Source organism: Hordeum vulgare, chromosome 6H, assembly GCF_904849725.1.
Source record: "Hordeum vulgare subsp. vulgare chromosome 6H, MorexV3_pseudomolecules_assembly, whole genome shotgun sequence".
Taxonomy (NCBI): Eukaryota; Viridiplantae; Streptophyta; class Magnoliopsida; order Poales; family Poaceae; genus Hordeum; species Hordeum vulgare.
The window spans coordinates 36,630,356-36,654,387 of record NC_058523.1 but is presented as its reverse complement, the minus strand read 5'-3'; the positions used below and the strand labels follow the sequence as shown (position 1 = coordinate 36,654,387).

Below are 24,032 nucleotides of genomic sequence, written 5' to 3'. Positions count from 1 at the left end.
TCTATATTTTAGTGGTTACTATGTTGTATGCTTGTGATCCAGTGGGAACCAAATATGTGTAAATAATAGTAAGGGATCTATTATTGCATCTAGATGCGGGTGAATAGAGGATTATATCATTAGTTGAAAATTTAGCTATTGTCTAAGAACACCCTAAATGCAGTCTATCCAAATAAAGGTATGGAATTTTATTTGGTAGGTAGTAAATGATTAAAGGAAGATGGATCAAAAACACAAGATTTAGCTTGGCAATTAGATTGTTGGCAAAAAGTCTTAAGGTCACAAGGATGTCGGCCACCAAGCCCACCTATCCCTCTATGGCCTAGGAGACAAAGTCCATACCAATTATTTAGAGTAGATCATCACATGAAGCAACAAATCCCCCTGCCTCACTAGTGTAGAAATTCTTACAAACAAACTTAGTCACTCGCACGTCACTTTTAATCCATGCTCACAAGTTGTTGTTTTTTGTGAAAAAATGGTAGCATGGACAGTTGTAAGTGACGTGTCTACATTTTCACATGCCATAATTGTGTGAGACCAAGTGTACTGGCCAGGAATAAGTTAGTAGTGGCTTGTCAGCTATGTGGTACGTCGGTGGTAGTATTACTAGTGACGATGTGGCACCTAACTAGCAAGCCACCAGTAATTTCCGCCTTCTCTACACGCCACTAGTATGGTGCATCCATAATTTTGTTGGCAGCCTTTTTCTTCTTCCTCCTCACACTTCTTCATCCTCCCCTTTCTCTTCGTCTTTCCTTTCATTTATCCATAGCACTAGTACAAGACCCACCCATTACCAGTGTTCAGACATGACTACTAGCAGTGTTCGGCCCAAACACTCCTAATATGTACTTCACCAGCAATCATGCCGCATGAACGCCACTAATGTGTACGGCACTATGGTATCCTCTAGTAGCGTGCAACCTCTAAATGGAACGCTGCTAATAATACTCTTAGTTTTGTACCAATTTTACTTTCATTGCATTTACTAGGATGTTTTCCAACAATTGTATATCAAGTAATTCCATGTCAAGAGTGGCTTCAGGTAATTCTATAGCACTAGTACTAGGATGAATGACTTGACATTGAATACAATGCAATCTTACTAGGAGTGGCTTCTTCTATAGCACTAGTTCGGGGACTATCGATGGAACAAGCTAACAATAGTACCGGAAGTATGAGTGAGGGGGCGGATCCTAGCTACGGCGCAAGTGTAACACTCGGATGCATGAGTTTAGACCCTTCTCGAAAGAAGTAAATACCCTACATCTCGAACCGAGAGGCTATTGTTTGCTTAGGGGGGTGAGAATATACGGGGTGCTTAACCCTTGTGTTCAGGAGCACTAGGGTAACTTATAGAGAGTTCGCCTGGACAAGCGGCCTCCCATTACAAGGGCATTTAATAGCTAATAAGTATGGAGATTACAAGGAACAACATCTCAAACTATCGCGTTACTGGTAACACTCATCTTCACTGTGCTTTATGTGAGATGTTAAGTCTTTTAGCCGTTGGAGCTCCTTCGCCGTCCATGCTTGCCCTGGTCCGAGTGCTGGTACGTGTCCGACTGACTTGAGGATGGCCAAGTGACCCCATGCGTCTGAGTGAAACCTGAGTTGCATCGATAGTCTTGGGACTTTAATGACTACATGGGGCCCTAAGTGCCCTTGGATGGCAGTTCTATGACCCTACCCTTGGTAGGTAATCCCTTCAGTAGCCCCTGAATCTGTTGAGGTTTAATTGGTCGAGTGAAAGACACTTCGTGACGTCTTCGGTGTCTTGGAGATGTCTGGAAGGAAACTCGGGGTTGTTCCACTCGGATCAAAAAGAAATTGCAACAGATTCAGGGTTGGAAAATTCCAACTGATCAGACTGGCTTTGAGGCGCTCATTCGGTAACATTTGCTCATCCCTCGGAAAGACTTCTTAACAACTCGGGTATATGCAAGCCAAGGGCTCCTAGTGATTAGGTGAGAGTTAGGACTGCTCCTAGTAGAACTCTCTTGATCACACTTGCGCATATCCGAGTGAATTGAGTCCTTCAGAGGGACAGTGTCACTAGTGGAAAACGGGCCATTAGTCCCGGTTCCAAAGGGCCTTTAGTCCCGATTTTCGTACCGGGACTAAACAATCGGGACAAAAGGTCAAAACTTTTAGTCCCGGTTGTGTTACGAACCGGGCCTAACGGTGCTCCACGTAGCCGCTTTGGGGCGCCAAGGGGAGGGTACCTTTAGTCCCGGTTTATGACACCAACCGGGACTAAAAGGCGGCCACGCATCAGCAGCTGCCAAGCGCTGTTTTTTAAAGAGGGGTTTAGTGGTTTTTGGAGGGTTTAGGGGTTTCATTTTGTGCCCCCCTTTTCTTTTTGTGTCCATCATCTTTGGTTCCTTATGCTTGTTGGTGTTTTCGGTCGGTATCAACTAGACGCTAGTTAGTACGTACATATAACAATGAAGAAAGAATTACACGACATCATATTACTCCTCATCATTGTACATACTAATTAAAAAGCTCTTCATCATTCTAAGTAAAATAGCAAAAAAAGATGAAGTCCTCATCATTCTGGTTGTTATCATAGTAGCAAATGACCAAGTTATCACAAGGTTGAAACACTAACTACTACTCTCTCCTAGGTAAAAAAGCATAATAAAAGTGAACTCCGACATCTCCATATTGAAGAACACAGATCAACCTATCTCCAACTTGTGGGATGCGCAAGTATTCTTCTCCAAATGGTATCGTGGATGATTGTATTGCATTTCTCCATCCTTTGATTTTCAGAGTGTCTTCACTTTGAGATATCCTGTATTTACCGTGGTAATTAATCGAGGTTGGTCGTAAGCTAACCATTTGCAAATCACTGGTAGTAAACATCCATTTAGGCACGGTCTCTGATGGGAGTACCTATTGAAGAACATTAGTAATAATAATATAGTTAGCAAACAAGTTTTGCTTAAAACAATGTATAAAAAAGATTGATTAGTGATGCAATGGTAAAAAAAATCTTACAAAGTTGTATCAAGTGATATTATAAGGGCTCAATTGGTGCACTAGTGGCACATATCCATGATAAACGTTGCCAGTCATGTAATTTTTAGCATGATAGTCAACGTCATGAATAAATAAGATGAGATGATTTTTCTCCAATCAAGTAAGATCAAAGCCATAACTGTAGTAGGTCCAATCTATTATCCGTCGTGTAGTTCTTTTAGCACGGAAATAAGCTCATAATTAAAAATAAAGAAATTTAATTGGGGTGAGTACCAGATACTTCTCAATAATCAATATAAATTACCTAAAAAATTTATTGACAAAACGCACCTGGAGGTAGAACTGGAATCAAGTCATCCTCCTCATGCACCCAAATTTCTATACTATTATCACGAACATCATCATTACCACGATCGAAGGTAATGTTCATATCGTCATTCAACCCATATGCCTTGCAAAATGCTCTCCAATTAGAACAAACAAAATATGTGTGATCTTCATCATTTTTTACCTTGACAACAAAAGTGAAATGCTCTGTTATTAGGTGAGCTATCTTAGGCTTTGCACTGCCTTCTCTTTGAAATGAAACTTGTCCAAGACAACAAATCTTCCATGGCACGGAACGCACTAGTCGAATTATACAAAATAAAATTAAAGGTTAACTAAATAAAAAATACACACGTCATACTTGACTAAGAAAAAATATATGCCATCTTTACATACCTTAATCCGGAAGTCATCCATCAGCTTGACGGTGAAGGACGTACCTGTTGGAAATATGCCCTAGAGGCAATAATAAATTAGTTATTATTATATTTCTTAGTTCATGATAATCGTTTATTATCCATGCTATAATTGTATTGATTGGAAACACAATACTTGTGTGGATACATAGACAAAACACTGTCCCTAGTAAGCCTCTAGTTGACTAGCTCGTTGATCAAAGATAGTCAAGGTTTCCTGGCCATAGGCAAGTGTTGTTACTTGATAACGGGATCACATCATTAGGAGAATCATGTGATGGACTAGACCCAAACTAATAGACGTAGCATGTTGATTGTGTCATTTTGTTGCTACTGTTTTCTGCGTGTCAAGTATTTGTTCCTATGACCATGAGATCATATAACTCACTGACACCGGAGGAATGCTTTGTGTGTATCAAACGTCGCAACGTAACTGGGTGACTATAAAGATGCTCTATAGGTATCTCCGAAGGTGTTCGTTGAGTTAGTATGGATCGAGACTGGGATTTGTCACTCCGTGTGACGGAGAGGTATCTCGGGGCCCACTCGGTAATACAACATCACACACAAGCCTTGCAAGCAATGTGACTTAGTGTAAGTTGCGGGATCTTGTATTACGGAACGAGTAAAGAGACTTGCCGGTAAACGAGATTGAAATAGGTATGCGGATACTAACGATCGAATCTCGGGCAAGTAACATACCGAAGGACAAAGGGAATGACATACGGGATTATATGAATCCTTGGCACTGAGGTTCAAACAATAAGATCTTCGTCGAATATGTAGGATCCAATATGGGCATCCAGGTCCCGCTATTGGATATTGACCGAGGAGTCACTCGAGTCATGTCTACATAGTTCTCGAACCCGCAGGGTGTGCACACTTAAGGTTCGACGTTGTTTTATGCGTATTTGAGTTATATGGTTGGTTACTGAATGTTGTTCGGAGTCCCGGATGAGATCACGGACGTCACGAGGGTTTCCGGAATGGTTCGGAAACGAAGATTGATATATAGGATGACCTCATTTGATTACCGGAAGGTTTTCGGAGTTACCGGGAATGTACCGGGAATGACGAATGGGTTCTGGGTGTTCACCGGGGGGGGGGGGGGGCAACCCACCCCGGGGAAGCCCATAGGCCTTGGGGCGGCGCACCAGCCCTAGAAGGCCCTATGCGCCATAGGAAGAAAATCAAAGAGAAAAGAAAAAAAAAGAGGAGGTGGGAAAAAGGGGAAGGACTCCTCCTTCCAAACCTAGTTGGATTCGGTTTGGAAGGGGAGGATTCCCCCCCTTGGCTCGGCCGACCCCCTTGGGGCCCCTTGAGCCCCAAGGCAAGGCTCCCCCTCTTCCCCCTATATATACGGAGGTTTTAGGGCTGATTTGAGACAACTTTTGCCACGACAGCCCGACTACATATCTCCACGGTTTTACCTCTAGATCGCGTTTCTGCGGAGCTCGGGCGGAGCCCTGCTGAGATTAGATCACCACCAACCTCCGGAGCGCCGTCATGCTGCCGGAGAACTCATCTACCTCTCCGTCTCTCTTGCTGGATCAAGAAGGCCGAGATCATCGTCGAGCTGTACGTGTGCTGAACGCGGAGGTGCCGTCCGTTCGGCACTAGATCGTGGGACTGATCGCGGGACGGTTCGCGGGGCGGATCGAGGGACGTGAGGACGTTCCACTACATCAATCGTGTTCACTAACGCTTCTGCTATGCGATCTACAAGGGTACGTAGATCGAATATCCCCTCCCGTAGATGGACATCACCATTATAGGTCTTCGTGCGCGTAGGAAAATTTTTGTTTCCCATGCGACGTTCCCCAACAGTACCGTTGTCTAGGTGAGGATAACGGCCGCATATACCCCTGTCATCCCAGCACAAATGGCATGCAGGGATCCTATCGTCGTCGGACCACGCCATTTCCTCTTATCATGATTTTACGTAAGATTAAAAATCACAGACATTGGACAAATAAAAACCTATCCTAAAGGCTACAACAACAAAAAAACAAAAATCATGCAATGATGGACCTGCCATGAAATTGAAAAAGCACTACAAATGAACTCTGAAAAGGTTGAAACTTGGCATGGTATCATAATTTTACACACATAGAATGTGCTGAAAAGTTGAGGTGGTTATGCCAAAAACTGGATGCACTTCGTGTACAAACTGGACACTCTCTTTCGAAATATTAAGGTTAGAGACGAAAACTCAGCTGTTACAAATAGATTTCATTTTTAACATATTTTAACTCCAGACTTTTTGTGCATTCAGTATGCACCATTCAAAGCCACATAATCATTTTTCAACCCTTTTCTGACTTAATTTTCTGCTTTTTCATAAATTTAATGATTTTTAGCTAAATGAAAAGCACTATAAAAGAACTCTAAAAAGGTTGAAACTTGGCATGGTATCATAATTTCACACACATAGCAGGTGCTAAAAAGTTGAGAGGGTTACAAAGGGATTTTATTTTTTGACATGTAACTTCAGTGATATCGTAGGATTAAAGCTTGGATAATCTTATTGCTTATTGCGCCGTAACCATGGATAATTTCACCGTTTAACGGGATGCTTGGGTCAGCCTTCACTTTGAAGGAAGGAATTACATGAAACTTTTCATAATCTTGTGACATGTCTGTCTTGTCCTCCACTCCCCCGATGTTTCTTTTTTCTGAAAGAACTATGTGGCGCTTTGGCTCATCGTATGATGCATTCGCTTCCTTATCTTTTCTTTTTCTCGGTTTGGTAGACATGTCTTTCACATAGAAAACCTACGCCATGTCATTGGCTAGTTCGAATGGTTCGTCTGTGTACCCAAGATTGTGGAGATCCATTACTGTCATTCCATACCGCGGGTATTCCTTTACCCCGCCTCCATTCAGATTGACCCATTTGCACCAAAACAAAGGGACCTTCAAATCTTTCCCATAGGCAAGTTCCCATATCTCCTTTATGTAACCATAATATGTGTCCTTTGGCCTGTTGGTGTTTGCTGCATCAAAGCGGACAACACTGTTTTGGTTGGTGCTCTTTTTATCTTAGGTGATTGTATAAAATGTATTTCATTTATCTCGTACCCTTTGAAAGTTAATATAGACGAAGATGGTGTCCTCGCCAACAAGTACACGTCATCACCAACAATGTTGTTACTCATGAGATGTGTTTGCAACCAACCACCGAAAGTTCCAATGTGTTCACGTGTAATCCATTCGTCAGACTACTCTGGGTGTTTGGAGCGTAGAATATTCTTGTGTTCATTGATATACGGGGTTACCAAGGTAGAATTATGTAGAACTGTGTAGTGTGCTTGCATCCAAGAATATCCGTCCCTACATATTATTGAGTTTGGTCCTAGCGTGCTTTTTGCACTCAGTCTCCCCTCATTCCGCGATTGAGGGACACCAGTCGGCTTAATGTCAGGAATAAAGTCAACACAAAATCCAATGACCTCTTATGTTTCGTGGCCCTTGGAGATCCTTCTTTCCGACCTAGCACGGTTACAGACATATTTCTTTAAGACTCCCATGAACCTCTCAAAGGGGAACATATTGTGCAGAAATACTGGACCTAGAATGGCAATCTCATCGACTAGGTGAACTAGCAGTTGCGTCATAATCACGTGGTAGTCATGAGACTTTAGGTTCTGGATTTTTTTTCTCTGTCATATTTATTATTCCCTTTATATTCGACGAGAAGCCAGATGGGACCATGATACTAAGCAAGCATTCTAAAAATGTTTCCTTCTCTTCTTTGGTAAGAGCATAGCTGGCAGGACCTTGATACTGCTTTGGATGCATGTCGTCTTTTCCGTCCATACGTTGCTAGTCCTCCCGTGCCTTCGGTGTACCTTTTGTCTTCCCATACATGCCCAAGAAACCTAGCTGGTTCACGAAAACATTCTTCGTCATGTGCATGACGTCGATTGCAGAGCGGACCTCTAGGTCTTTCCAATAATGTAGGTCCCAAAATATAGATTTCTTCTTCCATATGGGTGTGTGTCCCTCAACGTCATTCGGAACAGATTGTACGCCAGGATCCTTTCCAAAGACAACTTGTAAATCCTTGACCATATCGAATATAAAATCACCTATACGGAGGACTGGCTTCTTCCGGTGATCTGCCTCACCTTTGAAATGCTTGCCTTTCTTTCTTAAGCGATGTGTGCTCGGAAGAAATCGACGATGTCCTAGGTACACGTTCTTCTTAAAATTTTCCAAATATATACTTTCAGTCTCTTCTAAACAATGCGTGCATGCATGGTATCCCTTGTTTGTTTGTCCTGAAATTTCACTAAGAGCATGCCAATCATTGATGGTTACTAATAGCAACGCTCGTAGGTCAAATTCCTGTTGTTTGTGCTCATCCCACACACGTACCCTTTGTTATCCCACGACTGTAAAAGTTCTTCAACTAATGGCCTTAGGTAGACATCAATGTCTTTACCGGGTTGCTTAGGGCCTTGGATGAGCATTGACATCATAATGATCTTCCGCTTCATGCACATCCAAGGAGGAAGTTTATAGATGCATAGAGTTACAGGCCAAGTGCTATAATTGTTGCTCTCCTCCCCAAAATGATTAATGTCATCTGCACTTAAACCAAACCATACGTTGCTTGCCTCATCTGCAAAGTCCCCCCACTTTCTCTCGATTTTTCTCCACTATGACCCGTCAGCGGGTACTCTCAACACCCCGTCTTTCTTACGGCCTTCTCTATGCCATTGTAACAACTTGGCATGCTCTTTGTTTCTAAACAGACATTTCAACCATGGTACTATAGGAGCATATCACATCACCTTGGCAGGAATGCTCTTCCTCGGGCGCTAGCCCTCAACATCACCATGGTCATCTCGTATGATCTTATAATGCAATGCACCTTATACCGGGCATGCATTCAAATTCTCGCACTCCTCACCGCGGTAGAGGAAGTAGTCATTAGGGCATGCATGTATCTTATGCACGTGTAATCCTAGAGGGCAAAGAACCTTCTTTGCTTCGTACGTACTGTTAGGCAATTCATTATCCTTTGGAAGCTTGTTCTTCATTATTTTTAGTAGCTTCTCAAATCCCTTGTCAGATATACCATCCTCTACCTTCCATTGTAGCAATTCTAGTGTGGTACCGAGCTTTGTGTTGCCATCTTCGCAATTTGGGTACAACCCTTTTTGTGATCCTCTAACATGCGATCGAACTTCAAGTTCTCCCTTTCACTTTTGCATTATCTCTCTGCATCAACAATGACCCGGCGAAGATCATCATCAGTGGGCACATCTCGTGCCTCTTGTCTTCAGCTTCCCCCGTTGCAGTATCACCGTATTCAGGGAACATAGGATCCGGATAGTTATCATCATCCTATCCTTCTTCATTGAACTTCCGCTTCATGCACATCCAAGGATAAAGTTTATAGATGCATAGAGTTACATGCCAAGTGCTATAATTGTTGCTCTCCTCCCCAAAATGATTAATGTCATCTGCACTTAAACCAAACCATACGTTCCTTGCCTCATCTGCAAAGTCCCCCCACTTTATCTCGATTTTTCTCCACTATGCCCCGTCAGCGGGTACTCTCAACACACTACAAGGAATATGCTAATACACGACGTTATATTTTCGTCGCTACATCGTCACGGTTTTTAGTTTACGAGATCTCACGATGAAAAACCAAGCGTCGAAAACGGAGCGTCACAAATGAACAGCAGCGACGTTTTGATCAAAATCGTCGTAACTTTTACGACGATTCATGGATCGTCGTAACCTTTACGACGATCCTAAATCGTCGTTGACAATCTAACCCAGTCCTACATGACCGTCCTGCGTGGCAAAATTACGACGAAATCAAAACGTCATAGTTGAAATCAGCCCAACCCATTTCAATTGATCACATGGGCTGGTTTTATTTTTTGGGGCTTCTTTTTGGGCCTTAGACCATTTATAGCCACTTTTAGTTTTTCTTTTTTTAATTTTTTTTTGGGCCCTCGCCTTTTAGTGTCCAAATACATTTGGTTCACTTTTAGTTTTTGGCCTTTTTTCATTTTTGAATTCAGCAACTTTTTTTTTCCAGAACTTGATTTCATTTCTATTTATTGGGCCTTTTCAACCAATTATTTGTCCAATATTAAATGTAGCACTATTTCATATTCAAATCAAGAAAACTCCAAGTCGAATTAAAATCATCCATCATATAACATCACATAATACATCTCCAGGTTTACATAATACAATAACTCATCTGATTCACAGTTGACAGTCAGATACCAGTTTTCACAACTGAAGCATCAACCCAGAAGAATCTCAAAAGAAAATACAGAAATTAGCACTCGCTGTGAAGAAGTCATCCTGCTCTTGCTTCCCCACTCCTAGTTTTGCATCCCTGATACCAGCTTTTATGGGCTCTAATCTACCTACATACAAACAAAGTAATGTATTGTTGAGGCGCGGGAACTAGAGGGCAATGCTAAATTGTAAAACGTCTTTCGAAGAACAAAATATCATCTCAGGTGTAACAATAATAGTGAGTAGCTAGATGAGGTGCAAGCTAGCTGAAACACCATTTGCTAAGTACCAAAACTACTCCCTTGGATAATAAGTGACCACCAGGAACTACCCATACATATATTCAGCAAGTTTGCATCACGTAGGCTAGTGTTAGCTAGCCTGGTAAGCATAGAAACGAGCAAACTTTAAAAACAAACAGTGACATGATGATTATGAAAGGACTCTAGCAGCCTAACCAGACAGCCATGGAACGATGGCCATAGACCCACACCATGACCGTGGTTCGAAGGCCACGAGGATCATCAGAGCAACCGGGGACAGGAGGCACGGAGCAGAGGAGGGAGAAGAGCGCACCGTGCCGATGCCAAACAGCGTCGCCGGCAGCAGCGGGGCAGTCCAATGGAAGACGCCGAAGCTGAGCCTACCTCCATGCACCTTGCATGTAAGAGATGGTAAAGTAGTTTCAGATATCACATTATTGAATTGCTTGCAGTGTGACATGAGCTAGCCAAAAGTATGTAAGGGACTAAAAAGTTTTAGAAGTGTAGAATCATATATGCCCCTAGCATGCATCTCTCAAATAGTTAATTAATCAAACTTGCACTGTTGTACTAACAAGCATGAGCATTTAATTTCTACTCAAAACTGAACCTAGAGGATATATATGATAAATCTCACTCACAGCTAGCCAAATCAACAACTAGAAATTGGTGGTGTGCTATTTAGAAGGTCAACAATGAAGACATGTTTGTGTCTTTCAAAAGAAACATGTGTGCGGTGTTTTTCCCAACAAAATATAATTAAGCGGTCCAAGTAAATATACTGAAGCAATAATTATCTGAAAAAATGATGTTTTCCTGCTGCACTTAGCCTCATTGTACAAAAAACAAATGTGACTGAGAGAAGTAGGAGCAGTAGGCTGTGATCCTATATGAATGATACTAAGAAAATTTGAGAGAAGTAGGACACCAGCAGCAGCAGGAAAATCTGAAGTAGGACACCACCAGCAGCAGGAAAATCGTGGGAAAACAGACTGAGAGAAGTAGGACACCAGCAGCAGAAGGAAAATGTGAATTTATACTGAGAAAATTTATTTACAAGCATATGAATAGGTGACTACAACCCCACACATGTCACGCCCTTTGCCCCACAAAAGCATCTCCGGCGAACTACTAGAGAAGCAAATGTGGTTGGATTATTTTGTGCTTTGTTGGAGAAGAGATAAAATTTACTTCTGATATACTAGTGATCGCTACCTTCAACTTTCTTTTGTGCACTTTCTGGCCTCGTACCGAATGGCACAGAGGTATCATTTGAATTATGACAGGAACTGTTCTAAGTTCTGACCTAGCTTTGAAACAACCTCTTGTGTTGATGTGCATAATTGAGTAGTAGATAACTAAAGATAACAAGAAAAAGTAAACAAGCATGCCAAAACAAAACCCATGTGTTTCGGAGCTCTAATCATGTTAACTAAAGGGCTAATGTTTACATTCTGTTTTGCTGCATTTTTAGGTTGATGCTATGCTTCAGAAATTAGAGAAAGAAATTTTTAGGTTGATGCGGCAAGGCCCCTCTGATCATTTGAAGTGGAGAAGAACGTGGCCATCCGATCCTCTTCAGATGCAAATGCAGTCTATCATCGGAAGGGTACCACTATCGACGCTTGGGAAGGTTCAAGTTATGTCTTGAGTGTGTCGAACTGAAGAAATAGAGGATTGGAAACTGTCAGTAAATCCTGCCTACTATTGTCAGAAAACGATTTCATCTTGCTCCTAAATTCAAATCACAGTAGCAAATAGCATAATTAGGCACGGCGCGCAAGTGCAACTATACTGAATTAGGCAAAAGTGTGATATGAGTGGACTAGGCAAGAATAACTGCAAATTCATTCAGAAAATTACAAGAGAAAAGTGGAAGAATTCTACTGCAAGTGAAGTAAATCAAAAGGATGGAATGGATCCAACAGAATTGAAAGCATGCATCTACCTGGGAGAACAAAGTTCAGATCACCGTACTTCCTCAACACATAATCCCTGAGTCTTCTTTCTGAGGTACCACCTGCATACAAAAAGAAACAGAAGCATTTCCACTCAGCTGATGAAACCAGCATATAATTTCAGGAAAACACCAGTCCAAATCCGTAGTACCTATCAAGAGTAAAAAAAATCCTAACTGGACTAGACTTGACTTGAGAGAAACTAAGAGCAGGCAAAAATATTAGTCACTATACTACCACTTAGCAATTCAGAGACCGAACTTGCCGAGAATCAGCTAAACCAGGAAGCTGTTTTTCCAGTTGGTATGGTGCTGTGCTGCTGCACTAGCCAAGGCGCCAACCACAAGTAGGTAAGCAGGAACAGAGAGCTCAACAAGCAAGAAAAGAAGCCACAACCACACCAAGAATCCACACAGAAACACAAAAAGTCACAGTAGCACTATCATCATTATTTTCTGATGGGCGCCACAGCCTGCATGTATTTGGCTATCTGCACATGCTAAACCATCTAAACTGCATCAAGATTCATGTTGTTGATGTTGTTTGTTTTGTTGCACTGTAATCGCAACTAACACTAGAGTATTTGAATTAATTATTTGATTTTGGTTGGTAGCATAATCTGGAATACAGTAGTTAAAGTCCACAAACATGTTCTGATACACAGCATGTAAAACTTATGTTGGCCTGAAACTATTCCAGATTATACACAGCATAATCTGGAATACAGTAGTTAATCTGGAATATTGCTTCTGTTTCATCAGACTTATATGTAAAAGAAGCACACCAAGGTCTCAAATCTTAATTGGCCTGAAACTATACTACCTGTATGAAACCTAAGTTTCGGATTTAGCTTTTCTTTGCCTTTTTTATATATTCTCCACACATGGTACTGAAATGATGTTGGGTTTGTTGTCAGAGCAAAGCTGTAAAAAAACTCTACCATGTTACTGAAATCATATGCATTCTCGTGTTTCCTGAACCGAATCTGAAGCAACAGTGATATTGTTTTCACAGCAATACATGGAGAAGTAGGTCAGTTCAAGGGGAGCTACAAACGTTGCACAGGGAAGCACGAAGCAGCCGAGTCGCCATCATTTAGAATTGGTGCATCCGAGGACTTTCCATGTTGAGGCACAGAGAATCATCAAAAATAAATAAAAGATGATTTGAAGGGCCTCAGAGATCTTGGTGGTTGTGATCATCAAATGGGGTCGTTGCCCCATCAAGAGTAGTAAATATTTTGATAACATCACTGGCTCCATGAAAAACATGGACAAGCACCACTAAAACAATTAAGAAATAAACTACTGAATCCAACATTTGGTAGATTGGATGACGAGTCAGTAGTAGCTGGTTAGAGATCTCATTTTTTTACAAATCAATGGGAATCCGAATGATTTTCTTCTTCACCGTCGCCATCTAAGCCAAAAAAAGAAAAAGAAAATAAAATCCCCCGCGCTGGAACACTCGGCGAGGGCGCGTCGATGAATCCGAGCGGCACGGGCAGCACGGAGAAACCAGGGCTCTACATTAGAATAGGAGGAGGAGGTGCAGAGGAGAGGGGAGCGGACCTCGCGGAGAACGACGGTGGCGGCGGCGAGGCAGGCGCTCCTGATGGCCCGGTAGTAGGCCGGCACGCACGTGCACTGCGACGGAGAACCCTCTGGGCAATCGAGGGCCGTACCACTTCTCCTTGGCCTGGTTGAGGTGGCGGCGGTGATGCTTGGCCGCGGACGGGTCGCCGTGGTCGTCGTACACCTCCTGGTTCTCCTGGATCCCGCGCCACTAGTCGAGCAGCAGGCCCCGCCGCGCCGCCCCCATCGCCGCATTCCAGTCACCGCCCCCGTCTCTTCGTAGGGTATGGGGAGGAGGTGGGGATTGGGAGGATGAGGGGATGGGGAGGAGGCGGCGGCGGCTGCGAGGAGATGGGGACGACGGAGGAAGAACGGGATGGGGGATGTGAGCTAGGGTTTTGGGTCGTGGGTGGGGTTATCTCTTTTTCAGTTTTTTCCTTGTAGATAGATGGATGCGGGATGGAGATATGGATGGATGGATGGATGGACGCCATGTCATCGATCCGTGGGAAGGGTTCTGAGTGTTACGACATTTTTATAATCATCATCAAAGTTATGACGATCTCATCTTATGTGGTTACGACGTTTTTGACTCACATCGTCGTAATTTATATGTAGATTTGATCCCCTCAAACGGTTTACGACAATCTCGGATGAAATCATCATAGATTTATGATGAATTCATCAACGACGTCTTAAAAAATGTCATGTATGAGCATATTTCTTGTAGTGACACCCCGTCTTTCTTACGACCTTCTCCGTGCCATTGTAACAACTTGGCATGCTCTTTGTTTCTAAACAGACATTTCAACCATGGTACTATAGGAGCATATCACATCACCTTGGCAGGAATGCTCTTCCTTAGGCGCTAGCCCTCAACATCACCATGGTCATCTCGTATGATCTTATACTGCAATGCACCTTATACCGGGCATCCATTCAAATTCTCGCACTCCTCACCGCGGTAGAGGAAGTAGTCATTAGGGCATGCATATATCTTATGCACATGTAATCCTAGAGGGCAAAGAACCTTCTTTGCTTCGTACGTACTATTAGGCAATTCATTATCCTTTGGAAGCTTGTTCTTCATTATTTTCAGTAGCTTCTCAAATCCCTTGTCAGATATACCATTCTCTACCTTCCATTGCAGCAATTCTAGTGTGGTACCGAGCTTTGTGTTGCCATCTTTGCAATTTGGGTACAACCCTTTTTGTGATCCTCTAACATGCGATCGAACTTCAAGTTATCCCTTTCACTTCCACATTATCTCTGTGCCTCAACAATGACCCGACGAAGATCATCGTCAGTGGGCACATCTCGTGCCTCTTGATCTTCAGCTTCCCCCGTTGCAGTATCACCGTATTCAGGGAACATAGGATCCGGATAGTTATCATCATCCTATCCTTCTTCATTGTCTTCCATCATAACCCTCTTTCTCCATGCTTGGTCCAAACATTATAGTGTGGCACGAAACCCTTCTCAAGGAGGTGCAAGTGAAGGGTTTTCTAGGATGAGTAATCCTTCGTATTCCCATAGACATTACATGGACAACACATAAAACCATTCTGCTTGTTTGCCTCAGCCACTTCGAGAAAATTATGAAGGACGTCAATTTAGTCGGAGGTGCGTCGGTCACCGTACATCCATTGTCGGTTCATCTGTGTGCATTATATGATTAGGTATATAAACAACATACAGATCAAATTTTGCATCTAAATCAAATAAACTCACACATACACTCCTCCACTAAAACCCGGAAACCACACTATTTCTAGAGCATTTGAAATGAGCTAAACTAGTAATGAGAGATGAGGAGATGAAGTTGCTAACCTTTTTAGAACACTTGGATAGTTGGTGCACCGACAAACCTAGACAAATCTTGCGGGAAATGAAGCTTGCAGGTCGAGCTCGGAGAGGACAGAAAGCTTAAGTGTGGCTCGGGCGTTTCATCAAACACCTCATGTGCATAGGAGGTGAGAACTAGAGTAGCACACACCTCCACACGCTGGCCGGCCAAAAATGAGAGGAGTGAGTGGACAGGGATGAGCATATATATAGTCAATCTTTCAGTCTCGGTTGGTGTCTATAACCGGGAATGAAGATAGCCATTTAGTCCCGGTTCCAGACACGAACTGGGACTAAAGGGGTTGCGCCAGGAGCGAGGCCCTTTAGCCCCGGTTTGTGGCATGAACCGGGACTAAATGTCCCAGAAGAACCGGGACTGATGCCCGCCAAGGCCCGACCGGCGTCTGATACATCTCCAACGTATCTATATTTTTTTATGGTTCCATGCTATTATCTTGTAAAACTTTGGATGTTTTGTATGCCTTATATATATTTTTTGGGACTAACTTATTAACTCAGTGCCAAGTGCCAGTTCCTGTTTTTCCGTGTTTTTGAACCTTTTTAGAGGAGAATATTAAACGGAGTCCAAATGGAATAAAACTTCCAAAAAGATTTTTTCCGAAACAAAAGATATGCAGGGGGCGTGAGAACCATGGCAGAGGCCACCAGGGGAGGCCACAAGCCCCCTAGGCGCGGCCAAGGGGGCCCGCGCCTAGCAGGCTTGTGGGCCCCTTGTGGCTCGTCTGCCCTACTTGTTCCGCCTATAAATCCCCAAAAAATCCAAAACCATGGGAGAGATCCACGAAAATACTTTTCTGCCGCCGCAAGCTTCTGTCTCCGCAAGATCCCATCTGGGGCACGTTCTGGTGCCCTGTCGAAGGGGGGATTTGGATACGGAGGGCTTCTTCATCAACACCATTGCCTCTTCGATGATGCGTGAGTAGTTCACCATAGACCTTCGGGTCCATAGCTAGTAGCTAGATGGCTTCTTCTCTCTCTTGGATCTTCAATACAAAGTTCTCCATGATCTTCATGGAGATCTATCCGATGTAATCTTCTTTTGTGGTTTGTTTGTCGAGATCCGATGAATTGTGGATTTATGATCAGATTATCTATGAATCTTATTTGAGTTTCTTCTGATCTCTTATATGCATGATTTCATATCCTTGTAATTCTCTTCGAGTTGTGGGTTTTGTTTGGCCAACTTGATCTATGATTCTTGCAATGGGAGAAGTGCTTGGTTTTGGGTTCATACCGTGCTTTGACCTCACCCAGTGACAGAAGGGGTAGCGAGGCACGCATCGTGTTGTTGCCATCAAGGGTAAAAAGATGGGGTTTATATATATTGCAAGAATTTATCCCTCTACATCATGTCATCTTGCTTAAGGCGTTACTCTGTTCGTCATGAACTCAATACACTAGATGCATGCTAGATAGCGGTCCATGTGTGGAGTAATAGTAGTAGATGCAGACAGTATCGGTCTACTTGTCTCGGACGTGATGCATATATGTATGATCATTGCCTTAGATATCATCATGACTTTGCGCGGTTCTATCAATTGCTCGATAGTAATTCGTTCACCCACCGTAATATTTTCTATTTTGAGAGAAGCCTCTACTGAACACTATGGCCCCCGGGTCTACTTCACATCATATTTTCAGCCTTACACATTTACTTCATTGCACTTTCCACCTTCAGATCTCACTTTGCAATCAATCTTGAAGGGATTGACAACCCCTTTATAGCGTTGGGTGCAAGCTCGTTTGTGTTGGCGCAGGTACTCTGGACACTTGGCTTGATTCTCCTACTGGATTGATACCTTGGTTCTCAAACTGAGGGAAATACTTACTACTACTATGCTGCATCACCCTTTCCTCTTCAAGGGAAAAACTAACGCAAGCTCAAGAGGTAGCAGCGTCCTAGATACTCGAACCTGGACTGATGCATGCATTAGTCTCGGTTCGTAAGTCGACCGGGACTAATGCTCTTATCAGGCCAGGACCAAAGCCATGTTTTCTACTAGTGTGTGCTCGGCAAGCCGAATCAAAATATTTCTGCAAAGTGGATGCAGGACCCATTCGGATCGAAACGTCGCAATGTTTTCGCGGATTTAAAAGCAAGGGTGATGCGCGCTCGTGCGTGGAAATGACGGCATCATGGGTAGTTGAGGGAGTGGCGCGGCGCCTTGATTTCTGTGCCAGGAATACCACCATGTGCTGCACGGGCACTATTTGCGAGATCTTGTGGATCTGCCTCTGATCGTTGATTGACGGTTGATGATCAACTTGTTTGTTCTTATAAAAACAACGTTTGGAGAGAGAGAGGGGGAGGGAGGGAGAGAGAGAGATCAGATCTATTTCTTCCTCCCTCTCTATCTCTGCCATTCTACCCAAGTGTTCCGCCGCTCTACTCTTGGCCACCAATCATTGTGATGAGCCCTACCGAGCAAGATGACAAGGGGCCGACCGTGAAGGCCGAGCGGGTGAAGAACAGTTCACTTGGGTCTTCCTTGAGCATAGGAGCTTTGACGGGGCAGATCTAGGGCAATTGGTTGCCATCCTACGCCACCAAGAGGCGTGTGCTCGAGCTGGAGAGCCAGGGGCTCAAGATCACCACGGGCTGGCAACTGCCGGATGAGGGAGAACATGAGACCTAACCGCGAGGAGACGAGCGAGTACTCCTTGTCACCCACGTCGAGCGAGGTTTCTCCATGCCCCTTCTTCCTTTCTTCCGCGCCTTTCTTGACTTCTATGGAGCTCAAATCCACCATCCACCCCCCAATGCCATTTCATATTTGTCCGCTTCCGTTTCTTTGTGAGAGAATTTCCTTGGTTGTCATCCCCACTCGGGTTGTTCAGGCACCTTTTCACTTGCCGAGTGATGATTGTGGAGAAGTCTTCTCGGTCGGGAAGAAGACAAATGTAGTTCAACTCTGTGGGGGTTTAGATATACGGATTAGAGGGAAGGGTAGCTTCCCCCAAATGTCATTTCCAGACTCGGTGAAGAGCTGGCAGGACGCCTGGTTTTACTACAAGGATGTTCCAGTCGGAGACGGCCAGTCGGGCCTCCCGCCGTACTCGGCAGAGCAGGTGTCGTCGGCGCCTTCCCTGGCTGTCTCCAAGAAGTAAAGAGTCGATGTTGATATCCTAGTGACCGCATTGGTTGCGTTGGTATGTATGGGCATGAACGCGATGGATCTGTTGGGGGTCTCTTCTAGCGGAGTGTTCACCCCCTCCAGGCTAGGGCCCATCCCATGTGCATGTACGAGTGGCCTACTAATCCCACCCACATCCACCCGGAGGAGGTTGAGGCGAAGGAACTCGAGGCAAAGCTCATGGCCATCACCCGAGCACGGGACAACCCCAAGAGTACCAAACTGGTGCCCCCTTTCTGTGTAGAGAATCCGCCGACTGAGATAATCTGTAGTTTGGTTTACCCGGGTGATTTTATTACCTTGCCTTTCCGCTGTTGGACTTGGTCTTGATTTTTTCACTCGGCAGGCCTTCACAACGATGATTAGCCTGGTGCAGCACTCGACCGCATGGCCCTCGATGTGGCCAGTGATATCGAGCACCCAGACGACTCTGGAGGTGAGGGCAATGACGACGATGATGAGGAGGAGGATGACAAATCGGATGGCGGGGAAGAGGCGGAGTCCTCCCCGTTTGTGGGTGTCCTGGTCGAGACCAGTTCCAAGGCGTGCCAAGACCTTGGGGCCCATGCTCGCAGCATCAAGGCCCTGAGTGCCGCGAAGCCAACTGCGCTGGACGTCCCGATCTACAGCTCGAAGCGAGGGTAGAGTGTGCCCGCGACGTCACCAGAGAAGGTCGCCAAGCATCCCAAGACTGACAACCGTCAAGCCCCAGAAGGTCGTCCTGTCGTGAATCAAGGTGAACATACATGTGGCCTCAACATAAATGCTTTCGCCACGTGTCGTTTCCACTCCGACTGTTTATTTTTTGATTGTTGGGCAAATGATAAAACTTTCCGAATGACTTCGCTATTGGTCTGATACATCAACTACTTCACTCGAGCCCAAGTCCGCACGGATGGGCTAGACCGATGTCGATGCCGCGTCCTCGAAAGGTAACATCTGAACCTGTTTAGATTTCATTCTTAAGTCTAGTTTTCTCCCGTCATTAATGACCGAGTGATCTTTAATGTTTCAAGGGCCGCATGACGTGATTGTGCTTGACCCGCCGAACCCTTCAATCATCGAGGATGTCATGATGTAGGATGTTACTCCCACCCAAGTGACGAGGACTTCTCCTGCCAAGGCTTCGACTCCCGTGCAGGGTGATATGTCCATTTTGCACCATGATTTCATATTAATATTTGTGTTATTCTTGTCAATTATTCCCCATTATCATACAATTCATATGCCCTTTCTCTCTGAATATGGAAGGTACATCATAAAGAGGGAAATATCTGGAAATTGGAATTCTGGACCGGGAAACCCAGAAAAAGGTAGAAAAATCACTAGACTCCAAATTACTTGAAACTTCAGGGAGAATTTTTATGGAACATTTAAGAATTCTTGGACCAAAAATATATCAAAGGGGGGCCACCTGCTGGCCACAAGCCAACAAGGCGCACCCACACCCCCAAGTGTGCCCTGATGACTTGTGGGGCCCCTGCAGATCTCCTGGCCCTCTTCTTCTCCTATATGATGTGTTTTACCCTAGAAAAATCATAAGCAAACTTTTAGGATGAATCGCTACCATCTCGAGGCGGAAACCTAGGCAGAGGCCCTTTCGCACTCTGGTAGTCAGATTCTGCCGGGGGAATTCTCCTTTGAGAGGGGCAAATCGAAGCCATCATCATCACCAACACTTCCTCCTATGTGGGAGGACCAATCTTCATCAACATCTTCACCAGAAACATCTCATATCAAACCCTAGTTCATCTCTTGTATTCAATCTTTGTCTCAAAACCTCAGATTGGTACTAGTGGGTTATTAGTTGTGTTAATTACATCTTGTAGTTGATGCTTGTTGGATTACTTGGTGGAAGATATTATGTTCAGATGCTTAGTCATTATTATTATACCTTTGATCTTTAACATGTTTATGAGGTGTGAGTAGTTACTATTGTTCCCGGGGACACGGGAGAAGTCTTCTTAAGTAATCAGGTGAAGTTGGTATTCTCTTTTGATATTTTGATGATATGTATGTTGTTACTTTTCTTAGTGGTTTCATGTGAACATCATCTACATGATACTTCTCCATGTTATGGGCCTAAGGGAAGTCATTGTGGAGTAACAAGCAGATGACAGGTTGCGATAGTGACAGAAGCTTCAACCCCAGTTTATGCGTTGCTTCATAACGAGCTAATTTGGATCCACACGTTTAATGCGATGGTTAGATTTATCTTAATTCTTCTTTCATAGTCGCGGATGCTTGCAATAGAGGGTAATCATAAGTTGGTTGTTTGTTCAAGTAATAAAAACACCTTAGCACTGGTCCATCCACGTATCAAATTATCAAAGTAGCGAACGAGAATCAACTCAACATGATGAACATGGCTAGACAGAAATTCGAATGTGTCCTCAGGAGCGCTTGATTAATATAAGAGTACTTTTATGCACATCTTTTGCTACAAAAAGTATTAGGCTATCTTTCTGCACCTTTTCTGCTATTGATACTTATTACTTATTATGAATTGTCTTACTACAAAACTATTTATAATTGTTACTCACAACATTTGCAGAGAATACCTTGCTGAAAACCGCTTATCATTTCCTTCTACTCCATGTTGGGTTCGACACTCTATTTATCGAAAGGACTACAATTTATCCACGATGCGCCTCCAACTTATCTATAATTTTTTATTGTTCTATGTTGTTATGTTATCATTCTTGGATGTTTTATAATCATTTTATAGCAATTTTATATCCTTTTTTGGGACTAACCGATTGACATAGTGCCTAGTGTCGGTTGCTATTTTTTGCTGTTTGTTTCCTTCGTGAAAATCCATATCAGGTACAATTACTCCAAAACTTTACAGAGATTTTTTGGACCAGAAGGAAACTTGGGGGCCAAGATTGAGCAGCAGCCAAAGCCCAGGGGGGGCACTAGACACCACGGTGCGCTAGAAGCCCCTGGCGCAGCCTAGTGTCTAGTGGGGCCCTCTGGAAGCTTCTGCACCGCCTGTGAGCTGTATAAATACCCCAATATTCCAGAATCCATAGAGGAGTCGACAAAAATTTGTTTCACACGCCACAAGTTCCGGAGCCACGAAAACCAATCTAGTGCATTTTCTAGAGAAGAACACGATCATGGAGGAGTTCACCATCTTCGTTGGTGCTCCTCGCATGATGCGTGAGTAATTCATATCATACCTACGGGTCTGTAGGCAGTAGATAGATGTCTTTATCTTTTGTTTTGTTTCTCAATACAATGGTCTCTTGGAGATCCATATGATGTAACTCTTTCTTTTGTGATGTGTTTGTTGGGATCCGATGAATTGTGAGTTGATGACCAGATCTATGAGAAAGTATTCATGCTTGATTATTATAGCCTCGTATTTCTTCTCCCATATTTGGTTTTCGTCTCACCAACTTGATCTTTTATATTGAAATGGGAAGACATTCTTTGTGATAGGTTCGATCTTGCGGTGCTAAATCTCAGTGACAGAAAGAGACATGACATGCATGTACTGTTGCCATTAAGGATAAAACGATGGGGTCTATTCCTACATTAATAGATCTTTTCTATATCATGTCATTGTTCTTAATGGACTACTCCATTTCTCCATGAACTCAATACACTAGATGCATGATGGATAGCGGTCGATGTGTGGAGTAATAGAAGTAGATGAAGGCAGAAGTTGGTCTACTTATTTTGGACGTGATGCCTATATACATGATCATTGTCTTGAATATCATCATAATTATTTGCTTTTCTATCAATTTCCCAATAGTAGTTTGTCTACCCAGCGCTTGTTATTTTCTCGAGAGAAGCCACTAGTGAATCCTATGGCCCCCGGTCTACTTGACATCATGTACTTGCAATCTCTACTTTGTTATTTGCTTTTCTACTTTATTTGCTCTTTTGTTTTCAGATCTATATTATCAAAAAACCCAAAAATACCTTGCTGCATTCTACTTGCTATCACTCTTATTTTCATCTACCAGTCTATTCTTAAGTTACCCATGAGGGATTGACAACCCCTCTACGTGTTGCATTGCAAGGATTTTCTATTTGTGTGCAGGTGTTGCTTACATAGCTTGTGGATTTTCCTACTGGATTGATACCTTGGTTTCTTAACTCAGGGAAATACTTGTTGTCGATGTGCTACATCACCCTCTAAGCTTGGAGGGAAACCAACGCACTCGCGAGGAGTCAAGATTTCTGGCGCCGTTGCCGGGGAAGATCAAGTCAAGAGCTATGAGGTTCCTACATACAAATCTCATCTCCTTGCAATTACATTATTTTCCATTTGCCTCTCGTTTTCCTCTCACCCACTTCACCAAACATTTCCTTTTGATTTGCCATCTTTCCCTTGCAGTATATCTTGTTTGCTTGCGTTCTTGTCTGCATAGTCACGATGACTCAAGAGAACACTAAGTTGTGTGATTTTTCCAATACCAATAACAATGATTTATTAGCACTCCTATTGCTCCTCCCGCCACTAGTGCAGAGTATTATGATATTAATGCCTCTTTGTTCAATCGTTTTTTGAAATAGCAATTTTTGAGTACTCCTAATGAGAATGCCATGTCCCATCTAAACACATTCATAGAATTGTGTGATATGCAAAAGAAGAAAGATGTGGACAATGATATTATCAAGGTGAAATAATTTATGTTCTCTTTGCATGATTGTGCTAAAATCTGGTTTTCATATTTTCCATGAAATAGTATTGATTCTTGGAACAAGTGCAAAGATGCTTTTATCACAAAGTATTTCCCTCACGCTAAAATTAGTTCTCTTAAAAATCAGATTATGAATTTTAAATAACTTGAGCATGAGCATGTTTCCCAATCTTGGGAAAGGATGAAATTGATGATAATAAATTCCCCAACTCATGGTTTGAATTTTTGGATTATCATACAAAAATTGTATGTGGGATTGAATTTTGTTTCTAGAAATCTTTAGATTTCGCTGCGGGTGGTACTTTTATCGAAACTACTTTGGGTGATTGATAAGTCCATTTTGCATCATGTTTTCCTAGTGTTATAGATAACGTTTTTATGCATAATAATGCTTTTGGGAGCATTTCTAATGCGTTTTCTCTCATATTAAGCCAGGTTTGCAGAAAAGGGAGGAATACCGGCAACTAGAAATCTCGACCTGAAAAAGCTAAGCCAAGTTACCTATTCTGCACAACTCCAAATGAGCTGAAACTTCACGAATTTTTTTTATGGAATATATAAAAAAT

The 24,032-nt window shown here is 43.1% G+C and overlaps 2 non-coding genes across 2 annotated transcripts; both read right to left on the bottom strand.

Moving 5' to 3' along the window:
• Window positions 1-13,403: 13,403 nt before the first annotated feature.
• LOC123406502 lies at window positions 13,404-13,489 on the bottom strand. The gene has a single exon (XR_006612192.1). It is a non-coding gene; the product is annotated as a small nucleolar RNA SNORD24 (small nucleolar RNA).
• A 77-nt stretch (window positions 13,490-13,566) lies between these two features.
• Window positions 13,567-13,647, bottom strand: LOC123406575. Its single transcript, XR_006612247.1, has one exon. It is a non-coding gene; the product is annotated as a small nucleolar RNA R12 (small nucleolar RNA).
• Between the last annotated feature and the right edge of the window lie 10,385 nt (window positions 13,648-24,032).